Source organism: Pongo abelii, chromosome 6 (genome assembly GCF_028885655.2).
Source record: "Pongo abelii isolate AG06213 chromosome 6, NHGRI_mPonAbe1-v2.0_pri, whole genome shotgun sequence".
Taxonomy (NCBI): Eukaryota; Metazoa; Chordata; class Mammalia; order Primates; family Hominidae; genus Pongo; species Pongo abelii.
The window spans coordinates 134,130,752-134,143,508 of NC_071991.2; positions in this window are offsets into that span (position 1 = coordinate 134,130,752).

Consider the following 12,757-nt stretch of genomic DNA (forward strand, 5'->3'; position numbering starts at 1 on the left):
TGACCCCCTATGTGAAGTGTCCAATCTGGACTGGACTGGTGACAGGGAACTGGGAAATAAGGTAAGCTGATTAATATTCATTTAAAATACATTTATCTAATTTAACATAAAATTGGGTAATTTCTTTCTCATCTTCTCAACCATTTATAATAGAAGAAAATGAAAATATTTTCCATGCTTTGTGGCTTTCTCTCTTTTGTGATCCTTTTTGCTTTAACTTTTTCCTCCTGCGTTGTTTCTACTTAGTGCTAAAAGAAACTCAGCCATGGTCAAAGTCAGGGACATATCATTCTGACCCCTTGTTCTCTCATGATTTATGGCTCTATCGCTGCTGCTGCTACAGTTCATGTGATTCCATTTTAATGTCTATCACTTTCATCTTCATTACCAGGAGAAAAAAAATCACAAATAGCTATCTCACCCTTTCTTCTCCTGTATTTCATACTCTAGACCTCCCAGTCCTTTATAGAGATAACAATCTTAATTTTCCCAATGACACTTTAGTACCTGAAAGGATCAAATCTAAATTCCTTAGATGGATACTTAAGGATTTGCCGTATATTTTTTTTCTTGCTAGTATCCTTGTCTATTGCTCCACTTTAAACCCCCAAGCTTATCCAACCTTATCTGCCACTGTTCTTTCACATTAAATGCCTGTGCCAGAGAGGCTGGTTTCCTTCCTGCCATCAGCCACTCTCTGATCTCTCTCATCTGCACTTTGGTCATAAAATAATTTTTACTTCCACATATCCAACTTATGCCCATCATTCAAAGCATACCTTATCTCCTCCCCAGTGGTAATTCCCTGTGTAATGTGGCTTTTATGAATGGCTTGTTTCTCTGAATTTTGGCAATTCTCATTATGTCTGTCATTTATTTTGTTATTTAAATGGTAGCAGAATATGGCATTACTTTAACTTTTATTTAATGAAACAGTCACATAAAGTTTCTTTATTCAACATAGGTCATTTCATTTAGGGGAAGAAGTTGCTTAACAAGTTTTATGACTTAAATTCTCCCCAGAATTTATTGAATGTACAACTCAAAGAGAATTCAAATTCTTCTAAGTTAAATAAGAATTTCAGTTAAATAAAAGAATAACAAAGAATAGAATATTATTTTGTTGAGGTGCATTTGCAAGCTCTCTCTATTTGAAAGGTGCTCTAAATAGCCTCTGGGTTTTAGGTTTTATCACTGGAGGATTCAATAGGGTAGTATTCTGCCTTTTGTTGTAGTTAGAGAAATAATATAATGTGATTCAATATAAAATCTCTACATATTAATTTGAAGTAATAGGTCAGTTAGAGTAAATTAATTCAAAGCAGAAATTATGCTATATTTAAGAAAGAATCATTTGTACTGTTTAAAAAATAGTACAATATGTTTTAAGGAAAACTGTACAACATTCAGGGCTGTATGGGACTCAATTAGTCCTTAAGCCATTAAGTAAATGAAATCTTACGATGTTTCCTTGCTTCTCTGAAGTAGCAATACATTATAGCAGTCTGGCAAGGCTCTCAGCCCTCACAAATAATAGAGTTAGAGTCCCACATACTCAGTATTCTCCGGAACTCAGCCCTCCGCCTGACTCTCCTCAAATGTAGAAAGAAAAACTATGCTCACCATTAAAAAGGAGGCAAGGAGGAGGGGCAATAGGGAGAGGAGAGGGAAAGAGAGAGAAATAGCTTTTGCTTCTTTATTTCTGGGAGTCCTTTCCAAACCAAACTATTAGAGACACATGCTCCCTTCAAATTTCACCATAGGAGCCCCCGACTTTTGCATGAAAATATAGAGTGGTGTCGTTTATACCCCTGTAAAAGTTCTTCATGGAGTACGGTAGGGTAATGAAGGTTGAGGGGAGGGATCATAAAGGGAAGTGACTTGAAGGTGTTGCAGAGCCTGGTGGGAGTCCAGGGAGTGTCTCATAGCCTGTACTCCTATCATTTATTAAAGACTGTACATGCTTCCTTCCAAGTTTCCTTTCTTTTCTTTAAAGGACATATACTTTGTAAAATATAGAGAAGGAAATGCTTTGATCCCATAGGCTGTAAAACTAATCCCAAGAACACGTAAAAGATGATGTGAAGCAGTCCAGGTGCAGTGGCTCACGCCTGTAATCCCAGCACTTTGGGAGGCCAAAGCAGGCAGATCACCCAAGGTCGGGAGTTCAAGACCAGCCTGACCAACATGGAGAAACCCTGTCTCTACTAAAAATACAAAATTAGCTGGGCGTGGTGGTGCATGCCTGTAATCCCAGCTACTCGGGAGGCTGAGACAGGAGAATCGCTTGAACCCGGGAGACAGAGGTTGCAGTGAGCCAAGATCCCGCCACTGCACTCCATCCTGGGCAACAAGAGCAAAACTCCGTCTCAAAAAAAAAAAAATTATCTTGGGTCGGGCACAGTGGCTCACACCTGTAATCCCTACACTTCGGGAGGCCCAGGCGGGTGGATCACGAGGTCAGGAGTTGGAGACCAGCCTGGCCAAGATGGTGAAACCCCATCTCTACTAAAAATATGAAAAGTAGCCAGGCGCCTGTAATCCCAGCTAATCAGGAGGCTGAGGCAGGAGAATCGCTTGAACCTGGGAGGCGAGGGTTGCAGTGAGCCGAGATCGCCCAACTGCACCCTAGCCTGGGCAACAGAGCAGGACTCGATCTAAAAAAAAAAAAAAAAGCATGATGTGAAGCATTTAGATATGTATATCATTTGCTTACCATCTTTCAATAAGTCATCTGCTTTATTTTTAGTATTCCCAAATTTGTTAGAGAAATGGGAGCCATAAGAATGAAATGAAGGGAAATGGCAGCATTCTGGCTTTATTCAAAGCAAGGCAGACAATTGACCATGGGCATCCAAAACAGCATGGCCATAAATAAAGGTGGTTATTTTTACAGTGCTTATTTAGGGTATCCAGTGCTTTGTATATGATAGTAGAAAAGACTTATTATTAACAATGAGAAAAATGAGTTGCCAAATTTAGAGACCACTTGACATTCATGAACTTGAAAATTCTAGGCAAACTTGAAACCTCTTGTTGGCATCTGGGTTGATTTATCCTTGCCAAGAGACTGTGTGTTTCTTTTGTTTCTTTTTTCAGAAGAGTAAAACAATTCTCTCAAACAAAAATTAGTAGTTTCTTCAAGTTGTGATATATATAAACATAGACATATAACTTGTAGAAGCTATATATATATGCATTATAGAAAATTAAGTACAGAAAGATAACACAAATCATAAACAAGAAAAAATGCACATTCAATGTTATACATTATATCCCTCTGAATCTCTTTCTGTCCTCTCTCCCACCCTCCACCCTCCCCTCCCCTCCTCTCCTTCTCTTTCTCTGAGTTAGGTGAATAACACTTACATAAATCTATCTTTTTGTAAGCCAAAGAAAATTACACACTAAATATTCATGTAAGCTGCTTTTTCAGTCAATAGTCTTCAACATTCCATTTTATTAAAATGTCCTATCTTATGATGGGCAAAGAAGAGGGCTTGGAGCAAGTGAACTGAGGAAGGTAAGAAGCAGTAGTGAGAAACATGAGTTTATATATTTAATGCATTTAACTTTAAGCATGCATTTACAAATGCACTGACAGAAACATTAAAACAGACTATTTGAAATCACATGCATTTCAGAAAATGTTTAATGTTCATTGACTCTAATAATTGACATATAAAGATTTTCTGATTAAGGGAGTTTTCTTTATTTTGGGTTTTCCAAATGGATCTTTAAAGGTAAATTCTAAAATTTCATAATATTTATATTTTTTAAAAAAGAGAAGGATAGTCTGGTATGTACAGAGGGGTCTGTGATTTTTCCTTAACATTGTCTAAGCAGAAGAGGTAAATTTGGATTCTCAGATAATATATCAGAAACGTTCACACTTAGTATGATCTTAGACTGCTTCCCTGTATGCATTTTCATTCACCCGTGTATGCAACCACTACAGCTAATGATACAGAAAAAGAAACATTGGTAAATTAGCTGCTTTGCAATTGGCTTATTAATTAGTATGTTCAAACTTCTAAAGAATTCCATTCTTTCACATTAACAAAGAGTCATGGAGGGAGAGAAAAATACATACACACACACATATGTATGGAGGGAGAAAATATATGTACACACACATATCTATGTATATATATACACACACCTTTTATTTTGAATATTTCAAATGGCTCATTTAAGATAGTTCTAGAGTTATATAATATTTGTATACTAAGAAAGAAAAAAATATTAGGTACAGAGGTGACTAATTTGGGGGCTTGACTGTAGGTAATTAATATGAGAGACTATCACAGAAAGCAACTGAGAACAGGTAAGGAAAGGAGATAAAGCCAATCTCAGGTTTATTGAGGCTTCTACTATGGTTGCTGTGGGAACTGTGTGAAAGATTGATGACAGTGGTCCACATAAAGAAAGGATGGGAGGAGAATCAGCTGCCAATTTGCTCCCATCTGTCTTTGGTTGAGGATTACCCACCAAGAGCATTTACTGTTTGGCATTTCCAAGCCACAATTGAGCATGGGCCAATCAAGCTATTCTTGGGGCACAGAAAAAAAATTTGAGCCCAGATGAGGAAAGACTTGACACTTGTATGCCGAGGCATGATACTGTCAGGGCAAAGTGAGTCAGAGCTGGCACAGAACTGTCTGCTCGGTCTTTGCCTGAAGTCAGAAGTAGGCACAGAGACTAAGGTAGGCATGTGAGGTATGCTCTGCAGAACAGAGCAGAGGTCACACTTATAACATGGAACTTTTGCTGTAGAGAACTATTGGAACAGGAGAAGGATAAATGCATGTAATAGCATTGAAAAGTTCATGTTGGGAAAAATATTTTGGGATCTTTACATAAGTACTCAGTCTGAGTCAAAACTGCTCAAGAATTAGGAAATGTATCAACTACCTGCCATTCATTCCACGGTAAGCAAAATCATGGCTCTTCATTCAGCTTTTTTCTTTCTGTCTTTATTTCTTCCTTTCTTCTTTCTCCTTTTATTTCCTTTCTTCTCTTTCAAATAGAGTCACTTTTTTCTTACTTATGTATTTATTTATTCCACATCTATTTGTTGAGCCTCTAGTAGATGCCTGATGTCATGTTAGTGTTTGGGAGTATAGTAAAAGAGACATAGTTCCTGTCTCCATGCATAATATATTACCTTTAGTCTTAAAGTGTTTTGCATGTTTTTTGTATTTTATTTTTAGAGCCAATGAAATTCTGGGCAATTGTCTGCCTACATAGTGATACAGAACATAGGAAAAGTCCACATGTACCCAGATGGCTTGTAAAGCATGGATTATTTCATGCTTATGGTGTAGTCAGGAGTTGAAGGTCTCAAGAAGTCAAGAGCTTATAATGAAAATTTTATGTATCAACTTGTAGGTTACATACAAATAATTATGATAATGGCAATAAGAGCAGTGTAATCATTCCTATATGTCAGGCACTGGTATAAATGCTTTACTTACATTAACTCATTTTAAATAAAAAAAAGGTCTATGTATTATTACTAGACAAACAAAATACTTTTAACACTTTTCTGCTTATTTTAAATTCTAGATTTGAGTAAACACTGTCATTGAGGGGAAAAGCAGGAAAAATAAGACAACTTTTCTACCATTAAGTAATTTATAGTTTAGATAGGAACATGGATGGAGCATGGCCAACAAGTGAAGAGTGTTTCACAGGCTCCAAAGTGCAAGATGATATTTACTGCAATCAGTGTATGCCAAAAGGACAATCTAAGAGAAGAGTCAACCTTCAAGTGACATGCATGAAAATAGTCACACTGGCAGAGGTGAGCTAGAGAAGGGAGTGACAAAAATTAGAGGATCTTTAGGTTTGAGCACAGAAACAAAGAATTTCCACCTGATAAAAACTCTGTTATGATGATGATGATGATCATTTTACTATGCTTAGTTAGCATTCCGTGTAGCTCCTTTAAATTTAGCTTTTGGTAATGAGGGGAGGCATCGGTGTTTGAATGTAAAGGCTTATCACTAGAAAAGTGTAAAGGCACTTTTTGAAAGTCTGTAATTACTTTTTATGTATTTCTCACGCCTATCATATCAAATCTGATATTATCTGTCTTGCCTTTAAAAAAGTCCACTAGTTTCCACTTCTCAGCTCAATAACCTTGATACTCCTTCATTCACTCAAGAAGATAAAAGATCATGAGGAAGGGATATGGGAAAAGAAATAGGGTGGGTCTATTTTATAGTTTTCACATTTTATTCTAACTGAAAAACATGACCTGGAGCTTGAATTGAAAACAGATTTAGAGAAACTGCCATGATTGCTGAATGAACATAGGTTGTGCTGCCCCTTTGGCATGACCAGCTGTGATTCCCTTCCAGTTCCTCTGCATCTGCAGTTGCTGTCTTCCAATGCACCAAATCTGTCTTCTTCACTCAGCAGTGCAAGCTTTCTGGCTGACCAAGTGTCCTGGAATGAAATCAGTGTTAATGATTTCTGCAATTCTAGTTGTTTTTACTTTATTGATGTTTCCTTCCCCCTTCAACCCACCTTCAAGCTAATTTTTATTCTCTATGAAAACAATCCAAAATGATGAATTATTTTATGCTTTTGGAAGTGGTAGGATTTAATTGGGTTTCACTGGTCAATTCAATTCCTGGCACAAGTAAGTCAAATCCTTGAACACAAACAACAGACAACAGGAAAGATGGTGAATACTGGTGCCTGAGCACCATAGAATTCTGCTGAAAGCCAGTATGTCACCCACATGTGTCTTTTCATCTTTCCCCCTTTTTTGGCAAAATATTTCCATAATTACATAGAATAATGTTAGGGTACAAATATGTTACAAATGGAATTAATATCAAGATAACCTAATTATTTTAATTTTCTGGCTCACATAGAGAAAAATGAAATTGTATAAACCTCTTTTTAATTCACCTATAAGAAGAATGTCTATAACATTTGGTTCTTTTTTCTACTACTGATTGAGGAAGAGTTAGAAGGAAATGTCGAGTATAATATTTATCCATTACTGTGTAGCAAACCATTTAAAACCTGCTAGGTCAAAGCAACAATTTATTTGTCATGATTCTGTGTTTGATGGGACAGTTCTTATGCTGGCCTTTCTCAGGCTCATTCACGTGGCTGTACTGAGCCAGCCACTTGCCTAGAGCTGGAGGATCCAGGATGACCTAACTCTCATGTCTGGGGCTTTTGTGATACCTATTAGCTGTGTTGTCTGTCTAGGTGGTCTTTCATCATTCATGAGCTTGGTGGAATTCTTATTATTCTGAAGGTAGAGACGGAATCTGCACATATTTTTGAGGCCATTGTTGCAGAACTCACACAACCTCATATTTGCCATATTCTTTCGTTCAAACAAAGTCAAAAGTCCACCCCAGATTTAAGGGGTAGAGAATGCACTCTATCTTTTGATTGGAAAAGTTGCAATAAACTTACAGTGTCTACCACCTTGAACAAATGAAAGTTTATAGTAACATTTTATATGTCAAAATCCCATGTTAAATTTCTTGAAGGCAAGGAATATCTTTATTTTCATATTTCAAACTCAGAGTGCCAACATATAGTGAATCTCAATATCTGCCCACTGAATATTTATGTATCGGGAGAACCAGCCCCCGATATTTCTAGGTAGGTTCTTTTCTATTTTCCCTAAGTGTCAGCTGGTCTGAGAAATAAAGGGAAAGAGTACAAAAGAGAGAAATTTTAAAGCTGGGTGTCCGGGGGAGACATCACATGTCGGCAAGTTCCATGATGCCCCTCAAGCCGCAAAACCAGCAAGGTTTTATTAGTGATCTTCAAAGGGGAAGGAGTGTACGAATAGGGCATGGGTCACAGAGATCACATGCTTCTCAAGGCAATAAAATATCACAAGGCAAATGGGGGCAGAGCAAGATCACAGGACTGGGGTGAAATTAAAATTGCTAATGAAGTTTCATGTCCCACTGGGCACACATTGTCATTGATAACGTCTTATCAGTAGACAGGGTTTGAGAGCAGACAACCAGTCCGATTAAAATTTATCAGGCAGGAATTTCTTCATCCTCATAGGCCTGGGAGTGCTACAGGAGACCGGGGCTTATTTCATCCCTTATCTATAACCATATAAGACAGACATTCCTAGAGCGGCCATTTTAGAGACCTCCCCCTAGGAACGCATTCTCTCAGAGCTGTTCCTTGCTGAGAAAAAGAATTCAGTGATATTTCTCCTATTCACTTTTGTAAGAAGAGAAATACAGCTCTGTTCCACCCAGCTCCCAGGCACTCAGACCTATTGGTTATCTCCCTTGTTCCCTGAACATTGCTGTTATCCTGTTCTTTGTTCAAGGTGCCGAGATTTCATATTGTTTAAACACACATGCTTTACGAACAATTTGTGCAGTTAACACAATCATCACAGGGTCCTGAGGCGACATACATCCTCAGCTTATGAAGATGATGGGATTAAGAGATTAAAGTAAAGACAGGCATAGGAAATCACAAGAGTATTGATTGGGGAACTGATAAATTTCCATGAAATCTTCACAATTTATGTTCAGAGATTGCAGTAAAGACAGGCATAAGAAATTATAAAAGTATTAATTTGGGGAACTAATAAATGTCCATGAAATCTTCACAATGTGTGTTCTTCTGCTATGGCTTCAGCCGGTCCCTCCGTTCAGGGTCCCTGACTTCCTGCAACATTATGGACTGTGGATTTGGAAAATATCATAAAATAATAAAAACAATTCCTTATACTTGCCTTATAGTGTATATTTTTAATGGTTGTTTGTGTGAGTCATTCATAGTATGAGATTAATTTGGGAAGACCTGAAAGAGTTTAATTTCAAGTCTCTTTTAAGGGGGATAGAGTTAGTTTGAAAAATAGAGCTTGAGGCATTTTAGACTGGTAGCACAACATGTATAAAAATCAGAAAAGGTGAGAAGACAAGTTATATGTGGAGGACAGTCAGCATATTATTGATACAATACAATTCTTAGTGTAATAACTTTGTACTAGCAAAGTTACTTTTATTTACTTTTATTAAGTCTAATTAAATTGAATTTAGTGCCCTGTCTAAAAATTTAGTATAATCTATTGATGGGGAGTTCCCTTTCCAATTGTTAATCACACAAAGGTCTTGGCATCTTATTTTGAACAAAATATTCCAGAAGGTTCTTTCATATTCAGTCCATATTGGTGGCCAGTGAGCAATACATTTTCTAAGGTTGCATGGACATTATATTCTGCTGACTTTCTGATGGGTTACATAAAAATTTCTAGGCCTAGAAATACCAGTGCTTAGAGACCTGTCTATCCATATGCACCCTGAAGTCACCGCCACTGAAACCTGTCAACCTTTACGGGAACTGGCACGGAACAGAGTCCACATCAAGCTGGAAGTGTATGTCCTTTTCTCAAAGTCACTTGGCTTTCGATTTTCCCTTCTGTGCATCTAACATAAAAGTTGCATAGTTTTCAGGCTTTTACCAAAACCACCAGAAATTTTTTTTTTTAAAATAAATTCTACCTTCTGCCCTCCAACACACATAAAATAAGGAAAATAATGACCTGGCCATCTGTTTATTGGTGGTAGGAGTAAGGGCCATTCAGGGAAAAGAGATATTATTTAATATTTTAATGATTTATCTTCTCTTTTGCTGCCCTGATCAGTTAGATTTTTAGAATCTTCTCTAAGGTTCTTGTGGTAAACTCTAATAGATTTTTCCCTGGCTTTAGCATTTTGATAAAATCATTCCAACACAATGGATATAGTAAGAACAAAAGGAGTCCCTGAGATGGCTAGCGTCATAGGTGATTTCCAACAGGACTTCAAACCCTGAAAATTATATATAAATATATGTGTGTTTGAATTTCTTCTGGAGGTAGGGCTATAGCTTTACAATTTTCTTATAGGACTTTTTTATTTCCAGAAGTTTCACATTGGACCACTAATTTACAGCTAGTCCAAATGAGCATATCTGTTAATATAAGTAAAAATGCTCATGTAGGGGCAGCATTTTTTTTTTTAAAGTAAATCTTATGGAGTTTTTCTTTTTATCTTTTTATCTCTTATGATAGGACTGAATCAACCCCCCTGTAACTGGTTCTTCTTGCTTCCCTGTACTCTATTTATCCATTACCCTCTGATTTCTTCCTGACAACTGTCCTGTATTCTATAATTATAGGGTCTTATTATCAACTGGTTGATAAATTAATGTAAAGACCAAGACAGTAAGAAAAGGGACCTGCATCACCACCTACTTGCTGTGTGCTCCCAGGAGATTTTCCTAACCTCTCTGTGCCTTCTTTTTCTCTTATACATAATGAGGTTAATGGCTAGTGTCTCTCTCACAGGCTGGTTATGAGAATGAATTCAATTAATATGTGTAAAGCTCTTGTAATAGGACCTGGCACAAAGTAAGCACCATGTATGTGGCAGTTATTATTTATATCCTAGGAATATTTGTATTTTAACAATTGACAAATAAAAATGTAAGTATTTTTAAAGCTCCCAAATTATTAACCAGAAAGCAGAATTAATGTTTAGGACATCAGGTCTTGTTCAGTGTCCTCAAATCTCATCATCTGCTTTTGTACCTTTTCTGTGAGACCATCTAGAACAGGAGCAATATCTTAGCCTTTCTATCTTTATGAATTACGTGGTGCAAGTAAGCTGAGAGCACATAGTGGTATGGTGAGTGAACTATAGCATTACAATGAAGAGACATCTAACTCAGCTCAGGTTATTCATATTCTTCAGGTTTCAACTTCAATATCAATACTTTGAAAAGGCTTTCTTTGGCCTCCATGTTTTGTTAGTTGTCCCATTAGAAAAGTCCTAGAACATAACTATTTAATATCTGATTTTCCCATAGAGAATAAGCTTCATGGCCAGAGTGGAGGGAGCTATCTCTGCCATGTCCAGTCTAGCATCCAGCAGAGTGGTCTTTATATGGCACATGTTCTGTCACTACTTGTTAAACAATAGATAACACCTACGTGTTCCAGTGAGTGACTACTTCAGCTTTGTTACAACCTACTTCATAAGGTTGCTGGAAGAATTCATTTGAATTATGCATATAAAGTGTCTATTATGGTAGCTGGAACAGGGAATTCTTGACCTATGAGAGCTTTTTATGAATTGTCATTTGGAGAATTTGTTTTCTTTAGATGGAGTTCTTAAAATTTCCTTCTTCCCATTTCTGTTTGTTCTCATTTCCAAACCTGCAAACTTTGTATCTCCTTTCTGAAATTATACATTAAAGTAGTCTGATCAGTTTTGCCCTCAAAATCTTCTGACATCAGAGATAGAGACCATGCTGGCTAACATGGTGAAACTCCGTCTCTACTGAAAATACAAAAAATTAGCATGGTGGTGGGCACCTGTAGTCCCAGCTACTCAGGAGGCTGAGGCAGGAGAATGGTGTGAGCCCGGAAGGCAGAGTTTGCAGTGAGCAGAGATCACGCTACTGCGCTCCAGCCTGGGTGACAGAGCAATACTGTCAAAAAAAAAAAAGAAAGAAAGAAAGAAAAAGAGAGAGAAATAAAGAAAGAGAGAGAGAAAGAAGGAAAGAAAGAAAAAGAGACTAAGAAAGAATTGGAAGGAAAGCTTTTCAAGACTTTTCATCAATTTCTCATTTCTATGTTGCCCAGAGTGTCTTTTCTCATTTTCTCCTATTATTTTTGTGGCAATTATCTGTGTATCCCATATTAAATCTCTGATTCACTTTATGATTGCAGGTGCTTTTCTTCTTTGCCTGATAATTTTCACAGGGGCCAAAAGATTGGCATCCAGGACATTAATGGTCCTCATTATAAAACTCATCTTTGCTTCCTCTCCACAGGACATCAAATAGGACTATTTCAGGATAACATTTATGGACAAGCATTCACTGATCACTATAGTTGGAAACCTAATTGTATCCCTCATTTATTTGGGCTTCAATATCATTAATTTATATTTCACATCCATAAGTGCTTATAATTGTCAATAAACTGCCAAAAAATGAAAAGTGCCGTAGGTGCTCTGAGAGCTGGAAATTCAGAGGTGAAACAGATTATGACGTGAAAAACTCAAGAGAATAGAAACCAGGTTCTCATTAAAAGAGTTTCTTTAAAACACTTCTAGTGAATGCCATCTGGCCTGGTGATATTTTTTATTTAACTTGCCCAATAGCTAAAGAACATTCTGTGAATTTAGCACTATTGGACTGCTATCTCTGCCCTCAAGTTCAAAAGACATTTTGGCAACAGGATATTCCATGTTATTACCTTCAGTTACCCACAAAGGTAAAAATTTCATTTGGTCCCTCTGATTTCAATCTTGTTTTTAATCTCTGTGGAATGCTTAAAAATGTGTGTATGTGTGTGTGTCTGTATGTGTGTGTGTGTCTGTGTCTGTGTCTGTGTCTGTGTGTATGTGTATGTGTGTGTACTTTTTATCTTTTTTTTTTTTTTTGGTAATAGCCATCCTAAATATTAAATATCCAAAAAGCTGTGAGGTGATAGCTCTGTGATTTTTTTGTCTTTTTTTTTTTTTTTGTCTTTTACTTTAAGTTCCTGGATACATGTGCAGAATGTGCAGGTTTGTTACATAGGTAAATGTGTGCTATGGTGGTTTGCTGCACCTATCGACCTGTCACCTAGGTATTAAGTTCTGCATTCATTAGCTATTTGTCTTAATGCTCTCCCTCCCTCCCCTAGCACCCCCCACCCACCAGACAGGCCCCATGTGTGTTGTTCCCCTACCTCTGTCCTTGTGTTTCA